The following is a 13,956-nucleotide window of genomic DNA, read 5'->3' on the forward strand; positions in this document are numbered from 1 at the left end:
CCTATTTATCTACTTGCACTTTGACGTGCTTTTGAACTGCTAGGTTGGCAGGAGCAGGGACCGAGCAATGGGAGCTCACCCCGTCATGGGGATTCAAACTGCCGAACTTCTGATCGGCAAGTCCTAGGCTCTGTGGTTTAATCCACAGCGCCACCCGCGTCCCTTGTTAGGATGGTACAGAGGTTGAATGGTGTGATTGTCTTAGCTGGACACAGCATTGTGGCTGAAAGGCAGTAGATCAGGGTTCTCCAAACTTGGGTCTCCAGTTTTTGGCTTACAACTCCCACGATCCCTAGGCTAGAAGGACCAGTGGTGAGGGATGATGGGAATCGTAGTCCAAAACCAGCTAGAGTAGAGTCCCTAAGTTTGGGAAAACCTGGTCTAGATCAAGGCATTACGGACCCCAACTCCAATCAGCCCAAGCAAGCATTGCCAGTGATCAAGGATGATGGGATTTGTAGTCCAAAACCTCTGGAAGGCACCACACTGGCTTCCCTGTTGATGGGCATTACAACAAGGCAACTGCAAGTCAGTATTGTTTAAAACAATGGAAAAGGCAAAAAATAAAAAGAGGGGGAGGCAGAACAGACTTAAGGCTGAGCACATGCAGAAATGGCATGGAAAATGAATAGGTGGTCCAGCCCATCACTTATGCAGACTAGGGTTATAGCAATACAGTAGTACCTCGGGTTACCACAGAAGCTTCAGGTCACAGAGTCCGCCAACCCGGAAGTAGTACCTTGGGTTAAGAACTTTACTTCAGGATGACAACAGAAATCGCGCGGCAGCAGCGGGAGGCCCCATTAACTAAAGTGGTACCTCAGGTTAAGAACGGTTTCAGGTTAAGAACGGACCTCCAGAACGAATTAAGTTCTTAACCAGAGGTACCACTGTAAGAACTCTGTACAGTGGTACCTCGAGTTACAAAAGCCTCAGGTTACAAACACTTCAGGTTACAAACTCCGCTAACCTGGAAGAGTTACCTCGAGCTGAGAACTTTGCCCCAGGATGAGAACGGAAATCGTGTGCCAGCGGCGCAGTGGCAGCAAGAGGCCCCATTAGCCAAAGCATGCCTCTAGTTAAGAACAGTTTCAGGTTAAGAACGGCCCTCCGGAACAAATTAAGTTTGTAAATAGAGGTACCACTGTATAGCGCTACAACACTACTAAACAGCCAACGAAAAAACCCTCACTTTGGGTCCCTAGAACATTAAGGAGGTTCTCTTGTGCTGGTTGAATTCAGAATTCATCATGTGAAAGGCTGGGCTGGATGAACCCCAAGCCGGAATTACGATTGCCAGAAGAAATATCAACAACCTCAGATATGCAGATGATACAACATTGACGGCAGAAAGTGAGGAGGAATTAAAGAACCTTTTAATGAGGGTGAAAGAGGAGAGCGCAAAATATGGTCTGAAGCTCAACATCAAAAAAACTAAGAACATGACCACTGGTCCCATCACCTCATGGCAAATAGAAGGGGAAGAAATGGAGGCAGTGAGAGATTTTACTTTCTTGGGCACCATGATCACTGCAGATGGTGACAGCAGTCACGAAATTAAAAGACACCTGCTTCTTGGGAGAAAAGCAATGAAAACCTAGACAGCATCTTAGAAAGCAGAGACATCACCTTGCCAACTAACGTCTGTATAGTTAAAGCTCTGGTTTTCCCAGTAGTGCTGTATGGAAGTGAGAGCTGGACCATAAAGAAGGCTGATCACTGAAGAATGGATGCTTTTGAATTCTGGTGCTGGAGGAGACTCTTGAGAGTCCCATGGACTGCAAGAAGATCAAACCTATCCATTCTGAAGGAAATCAGCCCTGAGTGCTCACTGGAAGGACAGATCCTGAAGCTGAGGCTCCGATACTTTGGCCACCTGATGAAAAGAGAAGACTCCCTGGAAAAGACCCTGATGTTGGGAAAGATGGAGGGCACAAGGAGAAGGGGACGACAGAGGACGAGATGGTTGGATGGTGTTCTCAAAGCTACCAGCATGAGTTTGACCAAACTGCGGGAGGCAGTGGAAGACAGGAGTGCCTGGCGTGCTCTGGTCCATGGGGTCACAAAAGTCGGACACGACTGAACAGCAACAACATTGTGCTGGTTATTCGGCGTTGATCGGCCATTTTGTTTCTCTTCTAAAGTTAGCGTTTCGAAGGGTTTTCTTTTTTAAAAAAAGAAAAGCATTGCTTTCATTGTATTCAGGTGCGAGGAAGGGTGGGCCCCCGCCTCAAGCCCCTTTGGCCTCTGCCGGAGGGAAAGGCATTATTGTCTCTGTGTTCCTTCTCCGCCGAGACTCCTGGCTCCCTCTCTGACCTTGGGGAGTAGAGGCAGCGCTTTCCTCCTAGGCCTCCGCCTTTCGCTGGCTATTAATACTGGACGCTCCAAGTCGTCCCATTTCCTGGCTCCCTGCCCTCATTCAATCGTAGGCCCTTACTTACCAGCAGCCTTTTACTCACAAGGAGACCTTGCTTGGGCCCAAGGGCTCATTTCAGGCCACCGCAGCGAGGGTGACTCGCTCCTTACTCCTCGGGGGGCAGTTGACTGGGGAGTATGGAGGGGCAGATCTGTCAATTTGAGGTTTTTTTTCTCCCCAGTCTTATGTCCAATTTCTACATCCACGTCAGCTTGAGAATTCTTCACCCCCTAAAAAAAAGGTCCCCATGAAAATTCACCAGCTTTTGACTGCACACCTCTCCAAACAAAATTTTGCAAAGCAGTTTTCCTGAAGATAATGCATGTTTATATGCTATTTTACATTAAACCCTGCAGTTATAGGCCCAATTTCCTCTAGAATACAGTGGTACCTCGGGTTAAGTACTTAATTCGTTCCGGAGGTCCGTTCTGAACCTGAAACTGTTCTTAAGCTGGAGCACCACTTTAGCTAATGGGGCCTCCTGCTGCTGCCGCACGATTTCTGTTCTCATCCTGAAGCAAAGTTCTTAACCCCAGGTAATATTTCTGGGTTAGCGGAGTCTGTAACTTGAAGCATCTGTAACCTGAAACGTCTGTAACCTGAGGTACCACTGTATGCATTTTTGTGCACTTAGCCTGGCTGGCGTAATGAAATTGCAAAATTTGGAGAAGAGCGAATTTTGAACTAGGGCCATGTTTCGGTTCGCATACTGTTTTGCAAAGTGCAAATTAGGTACATTTGCTTTTAAATGCAAACTGGGGCTCTTTTCGCTCCCAGCCAGTACGTACCACAACTCAGTTCCTGCACCTCTCAGGTGGGTTTAATTGCCATTATAAGAGAACAAGGGAGGCGTTCATGGTGAATGCCAGCACCTCTTTCTCTAGAAAAATAGCACTCATGCAAACTAAATTGAATTTCTTCCCCCAGGCCTACTGTACATGGCGGGAAGAGTAGTCTGACTGACTCCTCCATCTCAAAGTTTCCCATTTTTCCTTGATCCCCCTCTTTGCACTATATTTTTCCTCCAATCCTCAGTCTGGTCATGGCTCCCCCCTTTTAGGACTGTCTCCAGAGAGCAGCAAGGTTGGATCTATGCTAGGATCCCCAAACCAGCAGAGGATTTTGCAAATCTCTCCCAGCTGGTGGGCAATGCAAGCTAGCCTCAGCTCCCAGCAGGTGATGAGGCAAACTGTATTGTACATCGTCTCTTAATCTTGAGGGCCAGAAGCCCTACTTTGTTTCCTTTAGACTTCTCAGACTTCACAGGTGTGGTCAATAAAATATCTAGTGAGAAATCTTTTTGTAAAAAATAAATAAAACAGATGGTCAAGATACAGAGCTGGGACACCAGTGCAGTTAGGGAAAAATGTATAAAACTAGTTCAAATGTATGTTGGAAGTGTAAGGAAAAGAAGGGGACATTTTATCATATGTGGTGGGACTGTAAGGTAATTAAAAATTTTGGGAAATGATATACAATGAACTGAAGAAAATGTTCCATCTAACATTTGTCAAAAAACCTGAAGCATTTTTGTTAGGGACTGTAGGGAAAGACATGCCAAAAAAGCTGAAAAACATCTTCATGTATGCGACAACGGCCGCGAGAGTCCTAATAGCACAAAGATGGAAGACTGAAGACATTCCAACTAAAGAATCATGGCAAGAAAAATTGAAGGACTATGCAGAACTGGCAAAAAGGACACATAAGTTACGGGACAAGGATAACTGTGATTTTAAAGATGAATGGGAACCCTTTACAAAATATTTGAAGACGCAACAAAGTGAATTAGACTCCTTGGCAGGTTTCGAATAAACATTCAGACACTTTTTATTGACAATAATTAGTTAAATAATTTAAGGATTTATACAACTTTGTAACATGCAGAGAACAGCATTCTTAGAGAAACCAAAGACTGGAACTGAGGGAAGTCAGGGGGTGGGAGCGGGTGGGTTCTGTGTGGGAGGGTGGGGGGGTGGGGGAGGGGAGAAAACAGGGAAAAAATTAAGGATGGTATGTTTTGGATAATATGTTTTGTTTAAATTTTCACCCGTGGATGGTCCAGGAATCAGCGTGTTTTTACATGAGTAGAACGTGTCCTTTTATTTAAAATGCATCTCTGGATTATTTGTGGGGCATAGGAATTCATTCATTATTTTTTCCAAAATACAGTCCAGCCCACCACATGGTCTGAGGGACGGTGGACCGGCCCACGACTGAAAAAGGTTGCTGACCCCTGATCTAGCCCTCTGGCCAACTCTGACTGGCACTAGCTATCTGGGGACTCAGGTAGAGAAGAGCCTTTCCCATCTCTTGCTATTTTACCTTTTCAATCTGAGATGGGACGGACTGTATATCACAGATTTTCTGCATGCAATCCATGCGCTCTGCTACTGAGATAACGGCCCTCTGGAAAATTCTGCCAGGAGATGTTAAAATATCCACATGGCGCAGTAAGCAATCACCTGCCTTCTGCAAGGTCATTAGCAGCCACAGGGGTATCTGTAGCAGCAGAGGTGGAAAAGGACTCTGCAGTATTTTTCAACTTTGGCTCCGCAGGTATCCTATCATATTTGACCACTGCCGTCGCTGGATGGCGATTATGTGAGCTGTATTTTTCCAACAGTATCTGGGGACCCACATTCGAAGAACCCTGTGCTAGAAGAACCCTGTCTGGGGGAAATCTGACTCTTGGAAAAAGCCAGTTGAAGACCTTAGAAGGCTACTCAGCGTTGGGAAGTCCAGATCAGGGAGACAGGAATCTGATACCCTCCAAAAGTTGTTCGATTGCGGATCCCATTATTCCTGACAATTGGCCAGGTTAACTGGAGTCTCCAGTAATATCTGGAGGGACACAGGTTGCCTCACTCCTGGCTTAAAAGAAGCATTTAATTAAATAATCATCATCTGAGAATGGTTTTTTGAGGGAAGGAGGACTGGCTGCACGTTCTCAGCTTTTGTATTTGATCTTTAAAATCACTCTTTGCATTGTACTCCCAATTTACCGCCGGGTGTGTTTTAATTGGCACTGTTTTGAAGCTGCAAGCAGGCCCAGGTTAGCGTTCTGCGCAGCCATGTGGCAGGCTGTTTGCTTCAATAAATAGGCCAAATCAAAGAGAAATCTTCTGGGGCCTCGGTGGAAAACAGATCCCCAGAACAAATGGCCTAGGTCCTGGTGCAGACTGACTGCTGAGAGTTGCTGGGAGAGGCTGGTCAGAGGGGGTGCAAGAGAAGTGAAAGAAAGTCTTGGAAAAGCTACTTGGTGTAGACCAATTTCACAGATCAGTGAACACAGTGGACTCCTTTGCTGCAGGAAAAATACGAGAGAAGCCGAGCATCAGCCTTGCCTAGGCTTCATGGTCCACTCCTGTTAGCAAACTCACGCAACTGAGTCATTCCATTGGGAAATGGGGAACCAGAAATGATTCACTCTGGAGTCAACGGTACTGCAGAAAATACAGCGATTGTGCGGGATGGGTGGCTGGAGTCAACGGTTCCAAATACAGTGGTACCTCGGGTTACATACGCTTCAGGTTACAGACGCTTCAGGTTACACACTCCGCTAACCCAGAAATAGTGCTTCAGGTTAAGAACTTTGCTTCAGGATGAGAACAGAAATCGTGTGGCAGCAGCAGGAGGCCCCATTAGCTAAAGTGGTGCTTCAGGTTAAGAACAGTTTCAGGTTAAGAACGGACCTCCGGAACGAATTAAGTACTTAACCTGAGATACCACTGTATGTTGAAGAAGGCATTTATACATAAGGGGTGCATTTGGGCATGGGGATTATTTAGCTTTCCTGCCACAACGCTAGCGGTCCTGTTATTATAATTTCCAACATTCCTTTCCCACTGTGCTACCCATTGTGTGATGAAACAGAGGCTTTTGGACCAACCTCCCAGCATGCTGTGCTACCTTTCCATCACACCAGTGGGCGTACCGTGGCACAACGAGGAACGTGATTGGATGACACCGATCTCCTCCATCCTTCCTACACCTGCGGGCTTCTGTTCCCCCATGGCTTCTCCATGAAAATGGCGAGAAAGGGCTCCTCCTTCCGTGTAGCCATTAAGAGCTGAGAAGCGTCTGATGTCATCTGAACTGGGAACCGTGGTAATGTCAACTATGGTTAGCTTAAACAAGCCAACCCAAGGAACCATGGTTTGACGTTGGCTTAAGGCTGTCACCCCAGGCAACACACCAAACCACATTTAAGGGGAACTAAAAGGAAAACCTTCCATATTCCTCCACTGGGTCGTGCAGCATTTTTTGGGGGGAGCGGGGAAGAGTGTGAGAGCCCATGGTTTGTTCCTACTGGTTCATGTGGCACTTGCAGCATGATGTGCAAATTCAGCCAGTTTCAGGTAAACTTTCGTCCACACTTCAGCTTCCTACAGCACTCCTTCATAATGCTCACAAACAGCAAATATTGCACTTAATCCCACTACGCCAACCTCTTTCAAGCTTGAGTCCCCAGATGTTGTTGGACTACAACTCCCATCATCCCCAGCTAACAGGACCACTGGTCAAGGATGATGGGAGTTGTAGTCCAACATCATCTGGGGACCTAAAGGCTGCTCTATGCAAATGTTCAGCAACATTCAGACTATATGGGGCTACCTTTGAAGGTGTCACGGAAACTACAACTAATCCTGAATGCGGCAGCTAGACTGGTGACTGGGAGCGGCTGCCGAGACCATATAACACCGGTCTTGAAAGACCTACATTGGCTCCCAGTATGTTTCCGAGCACAATTCAAAGTGTTGGTGCTGGCCTTTAAAGCCCTAAACGGCCTCGGTCCAGTATACCTGAAGGAGCGTCTCCACCCCCATCTTTCTGTCCGGACACTGAGGTCCAGCTCTGAGGGCCTTCTGGCGGTTCCCTCGCTGTGAGAAGCCAAGTTACAGGGAATCAGGCAGAGGGCCTTCTTGGTAATGGCACCCACCCTGGGAAATGCCCTCCCATCAGATGCCAAGGAAATAAACAACTATCTGACTTTTAGAAGACATCTGAAGGTGGCCCTGTTTAGGGAAGTTTTTGATGTTTGATGTTTTTTTGTGTTTTAATTTTGTGTTGGGAGCTGCCCAGAGTGGCTGGGGAAACCCAGCCAGATGGGTGGGGCATGTATTCATGTATGTATGTACAGTGGTACCTCGGGTTACAGATGCTTCAAGTTACAGACGCTTCAGGTTACAGACTCCGCTAACCCAGAAATAGTACCTTGGGTTATGAACTTTGCTTCAGCATGAGAACAGAAATTGTGCAGCGGCAGCAACGCGGCAGAAGGCCCCATTAGCTAAAGTGGTGCTTCAGGTTAAGAACAGTTTCAGGTTAAGAATGGACCTCCAGAACGAATTAAGTTCTTAACCTGAGGTACCGCTGTATGTATAAATAATGATTAACACTATGCTCCGGTTTTGAAGGATTTACTCCCAAACATGGTTACACTTCTTGTGCCTTCAAGGAGCAGCCAAAGTTGTTCTTTTCTCTTTTTTTAAACAAAAACCACACACATCCTAAATACAATAAACAGTAAGGTCCTACGGTCGCTTTATTTAAAATTCTCAACTTCCGCTTATTTGGGTCTCCAAGTGGGAGAGGTCTCTTCCCCACTTTCCTGCTTTTTAGCCTGGAAGGAAAACTCCCTTCCGACTCAACTTCAGAAAGAAAACTCATCTGGGCTTTCAAAAAAAGAAGAAGAATGCGTAACAGCTGAACCATCTCAAGAGTGTTCTCCCCGATAAGGGCCGTTTGACGGCACTGAGGCGTCCTTTGATCTAGGCGTAGTTTTGACCCCGACACAGCAGACTTCCACAGTTCAGTCCTGCCCGAGATCGCCTTGCTTAGCTAATTGGGAGAATAACCCGCGGCACTGAGTCAATATCCCTCTAAACAAAGGATGCCAAAATCCTCCTTAATCTCAACTGAAAGACCAACCCCACCTCCGACCCCCAACTCCCAGAAATTCACATCCTTTGAAATCGGCCATGGGAAGAGTTGCTTCCCCTACGTTCAAAGTACGTTCCAGCTGAGAAGAGCGTTATATCTGTCAGACTTGGCAGGGTTGCACACCATCCCAACGGGCGGGGTTTGATCATGACACAACGCCGTTTCTCGCTGTGTGTTATTTGCTTCTTGGGGTGTACAAAGTTTAGGCCCAGCGCCATGACCTACCGACAAGAGGATGAGCGAATGTGTCCATTTTGGCTCATCCCCACATCTTTGTTTTGCAAGGCTCAAGTTCAGCTCACCTCACTTCCACGTACGTCGGCAAATTCTTTTGTTTACAAGCCACCACAAAAACTCAAAAACTGGGGTTTTTTGCACGTTAATTCCCACTACATTGTGCACACTTGCTGTGCGCACTTTTCACTGATAGACACAGTTGCGCACACATGCTTAGGTCGGACAACTGCATCAAAAAATGTGCAGGATTCTGGCTACTGTGAGAACAGAATGCTGACTAGCACATTTAGGGTCCCCTAGCACATTTAAGGTCCCCATCCCTAATTTGCGGGTTGCCATCCGATTAGATTTCACTTTGATTCTGATTTGATTTTAGGATGCATTTTAATTGATTGCTTGATTTTACGGTAATATGTTATACAGTGGTACCTCGGGTTACATACGCTTCAGGTTACATACGCTTCAGGTTACAGACTCTGCTAACCCAGAAATAGTACCTCAGGTTAAGAACCTTGCTTCGGGATGAGAACAGAAATTGTGCTCCAGCGGCGCGGTGGCAGCGGGAGGCCCCATTAGCTAAAGCGGTGCTTCAGATTAAGAACAGTTTCAGGTTAAGAACGGACCTCTGGAATGAATGAAGTACTTAACCCGAGGTACCACTGTATATTCGATGTTTGCCGTTCTGAGTCCGGTTTTGGCCGGGGAGGGCGGGGTATAAATAAAATTATTATTATTATTATTATTATTATTATTATTATTATTATTATTATTAGGGCTGTTGGCCTGATCCAGCAGGCCCTCTTCATGTTCCCAAGTTCAAACTGCAAATTTGGCCCACAAAGCGTGAATTTGTTGGGCTCACGTTAAAAAGTAAATTGGACGGAATTCTCCCCCACTGCCAACACCAACCTAACATCACCACCAACCAACGGGATGGAGTGATACTCGCATGAGGAAAGGTTGAAGCATTCGGGAATTTGGAACGTGTGCAGAGGAAGGCAACTAAAATGGATCAAGGGTCTAGCCACTGTGATCCACACGGCGGTCACCTCCAGACTTGATTACTGTAACTCACTCTACGTGGGGCTGCCCTTGAGACTGACCCAGAAACTCCAGCGGGTGCAGAATGCCGCGGCGAGACTCCTTACGGGGTCCTTGCCACGGGATCACATTCACCCAGTGCTATACCAGCTGCACTGGCTCCCATTGGAGTATAGGATCAGGTTTAAGGTGCTGGTTTTAACCTTTAAAGCCCTATACGGCCTAGGACCCTCGTACCTACGGGACCGCCTCTCCTGGCATGTCCCACGGAGGACCTTACAGTCTTCAAACAAAAACATCTTGGAGGTCCCGGGCCACAGGGAGGTTAGGCTGGCCTCGACCAGAGCCAGGGCTTTTTCGGTCGTGGCCCCGATCTGGTGGAACGCTCTGTCACAAGAGACTAGGGCCCTGCGGGACTTGACATCTTTCCGCAGGGCCTGCAAGACAGAGCTGTTCCACCAGGCCTTTGGCCAAGGCACAGTCTGACCCCCTCCCTTTAGTAATCCTCACAGAACTCTAGCCCAATGGTTGCCATTAATTTGATTCTGAATTGATTTGATTCTGAATTGATTTTAGACTGCTGTGTTACTTTTAGTGTTGTTAGCCGCTCTGAGCCCGGCTTCGGCTGGGGAGGGCGGGATATAAATAAAATTTTATTATTATTATTATTATAGAAGCCAAGCCTTATGAGGAACGGTTGAAGGAGCTGGGTAGGTTTAGCCTGGAAAAGAGGAGACTGAGAGGAGATAGAATAGCCATCTTCAAATATCGGAAGGGATATTTGGGAACAAGCTTGTTTTCTCCTGCTCTTGAGGCTAGGACTCGAACCAACGGCTTCAAATTAAAAGCAAGGGAGATTCTGACTCAACATCAGGAAGAACCTTCTGACAGCAAGAGCTGTTCGACAGGGGAATGGTCTCCTTCGGGAGGTTGTGGACTCTCCTTCCTTGGAGGTTTTTAAACAGAGGTTGGATGGCCATCTGTCATGGATGCCTGACTTGAGATTCCTGCATTACATGGGGTTGGACTAGAGAACCTTTCGGGTCCCTTCCAACTCTGCAGTTCTATGATTCTAACACTATCCAAGTGCGCCAGTCTCTCTTATGCAAAGGCTGCCTCCAGTCACAAGCTGCGATTCCGGTGAAGTCGCTGAGAATATATGCTGTTCTGCAAGCCTGCGGCGTTTATTGGAAACTGCAGAAGGATGAGTTTCTCCCCGAAAGGCTGATTCCTCCGGGAGATTAGTTACAGGCAACTTGAGAGGCATCCAAAGGCAAAAAATGCAACCTAGGGGGAACGGAGACAGGTTGGGGTCGCATTGTTGCCTGTTTCTTTGCAGCAGATACTGCATTTTGCAAGTCACGAATGTTCTAGCTCAGTGTCTCTGGAGAGCAGAGATGCCCACCCAGGTATTATGCGACCTTTTCTCCCGCTTGCAGTGCTGGCACAAAAATGACTTTTAGAACTCATTTTGTACTCCTGCAGAAGCCAGAAGGACTCAGCCATCAGAGCTCGTCTTATTATGCTGCAGGAACTCACTCACTCTGCTGTGGGAAACTATATATATCTCTCTGCATATCTCTATGTAACCCAAATAGCAAAACAGAACTTCATGAGACAAAACAGCTAAAAACTAAACCCAACCAAGTGAAGGCTGGTATATCCTGCCGCCGAAAACTTTACAGTGGTACCTCGGGTTAAGAACTGAATTCGTTCTGGAGGTCTGTTCTTAACCTGAAACTGAGGTAGCACTTTAGCTAATGGGGCCTCCCGCTGCTGCCGCGCCATTCCTGTTCTCATCCTGAAGCAAAGTTCTTAACCCGAGGTACTATTTCTGGGTTAGTGGAGTCTGTAACCTGAAGCGTTTGTAACCTGAAGCGTCTGTAACCCAAAATTCTTAACTCGAGGTTAAGAACGGACCTCCGGAACGAATTAAGTTCTTAACCAGTTAAGTTCTTAACTGTATAGTGGTACCTCTAGTTACAAACTTAATTTGTTCTGGAGGTCCGTTCTTAAGCTGAAACTGTTCTTAACTAGAGGTGTGCTTTCACTAATGCGGCCTCTTGCTTCCGCTGCGCTGCCGGCACACAATTTCCGTTCTCATCCTGGGGCAAAGTTCTCAACTCGAGGTAACTCTTCCAGGTTAGCAGAGTTTGTAACCTGAAGTGTTTGTAACCTGAGGTACCACTGTACAGAATTATTACAGTGGTACCTCTGGTTAAGAACTTAATTCGTTCTGGAATTAAGCAAAACAGAACTTCATGAAGTTCTTAACCTTCATGAAGTTCTTAACCTGAGGGACTACTTTTGGGTTAGAAGAGTCTGTAACCTGAAGCATCTGTAACCTGAAGCGTCTGTAACCCGAGGTACCACTGTATTTGGGTCTTCTTAGTTTCTACGCTGTTGCGGGGCTCAAGTCTGCTCAAAATTAATTTGGAAACTCAGTGCAAATAGAGATTATTTTGGGTGAGCAGTAGAGCAGCTGTTCAGTCCCTGGAATCTCCAGTTAGGCTGGGAATGTCCCCTGCTGGAAACCTGGAGAGCTGCTGCCAGTCAGGGTAGACAACACTGAGTTAGATGGAGCAATGGGTCTGACTCAGTAGAAAAGCAGCTTCCTAGATTAGGAGTCAGAGGTCATGAGAACCTTTCCCATGTTGAGCATGGGAAGGGAAAGAGGGCATACACCCTTCCAGGTAGCTGTGGGATAATCTTCTCTCCTCAGAGTCAATGACAAGCAATGCCCACATCCCAGAGGAGGAGAGAGATGTTGAGTGGGCCAGCTAATTAATTAATATAATATAATATAATATAATATAATATAATATAATATATTAGTATAATTTTATTATTTATACCCCATCCATCTGGCTGGATTTCCCCAGCCACTCTGGGTGACTTGCAGCACATCTAAAACATAACAGAACATCAAACAATAAAAACTTCCCTAAACAGGGCTGCCTTCAGATGTCTTCTAAAAGTCAGATTGTTATTTCCTTGACACCTGATGGGAGGGCGTCCCACAGGGCAGGTGCCACCACCGAGAAGGCCCTCTGCCTGGTTCCCTGTAACTTGGCTTCTCACAGTGAGGGAACCGCCAGAAGGCCCTCGGCGCTGGACCTCAGTGTCTGGGCTGAACGCAAGGAGTGGAGACGCTCCTTCAGGTATACTGGGCCGAGGCCGTTTAGAGCTTTTAAGGTCAGCACCAACACTTTGAATTGTGCTCGGAAACGTACCGGGAGCCAGTGAAGATCCTTTAGGACCGGTGTTATATGGTCTCGGTGGCTGCTCCCAGTCACCAGTCTGGCTGCCGCATTCTGGATCGATTGCAGTTTCTGAGTCACCTTCAAAGGTAGCCCCACGTAGAGCGCATTGCAGTAGTCCAAGCGGGAGATAACCAGAGCATGCAACACTCTAGTGAGACAGTCCGCGGGCAGGTAGGGTCTCATCCTGTGTACCAGATGGAGCTGGTCAACAGCTGCCCTGGACACAGAATTAACCTGTGCCTTCATGGACAGCTGTGAGTTCAAAATGACTCCCAGGCTGTTGATGGACTATATGGAACTGGTGGAAATGACTGGCAGAATCCGAGACCAGGGAGAAGAGTCAGTGGAAGAAGATTGGAAAAAGTTTAAAGACTATTTACAGAAATACTGTAAAATTAATGAATGTTAGAAAAATATGGAAATGAAGTTATATGGCTTTAGTAGAAATGCTATAAGGAATTAAGTATAAATAGATTATTAGAGTATTAAAGGGAAAAATAAGGTTAGAATATGTTAAGATAATTATAGGATAGAAAACAGAGGAAGATGGAAAGGAATTGCTGAAACAATTAATAGAAGTGGAATACAAAAAGGGAGGTGTGAGGAGGTCGCTGAAATAAGTAAATGAAAGATAAGATAATGAAATTGTTTGGTGTGTTTTAAATTGTTTTTATTTTGTTTTGTTAGTTTAATTGTATGGTTTATTTAGTTTTGTAGTGTTTAAAGTGTTGGAAAAGAAATAAATATTATTTAAGAAAAAAACAAAAAACAAAATGACTCCCAGGCTGCACACCCGGTCCTTCAGGGGCACAGTTAGTTGTTTCGGGACCAGGGATTCCCCCACACCCACCCAACCTCTGTCTCCCAAAAAGAGTACTTCTGTCTTGTCAGGATTCAACCTTGCCACTTCCCCATTGTTCTGCTCTTGAAGCGAGCAAAGGAGCTTGTGGGGACCAGCTCTCCAAATCTAAAGCAAGCTACCCTGGGCTCGGCCAAATCCTTGCATCACAGAGCTCACTGCTTGTAGACGTGCCTTGCTTATTATATAATAGCGCT

The 13,956-nt window shown here is 46.3% G+C and overlaps 1 protein-coding gene across 6 annotated transcripts in view; it reads right to left on the reverse strand.

The window, feature by feature from the left end:
- Positions 1 to 13,956, reverse strand: part of PODXL (podocalyxin like) — a 78,282-nt gene that overhangs the window by 39,577 nt on the left and 24,749 nt on the right. The window lies entirely within an intron of this gene.

The sequence above is a fragment of the Podarcis filfolensis genome (assembly GCF_964270895.1).
Source record: "Podarcis filfolensis genome assembly, chromosome: 10".
Classification (NCBI taxonomy): domain Eukaryota; kingdom Metazoa; phylum Chordata; class Lepidosauria; order Squamata; family Lacertidae; genus Podarcis; species Podarcis filfolensis.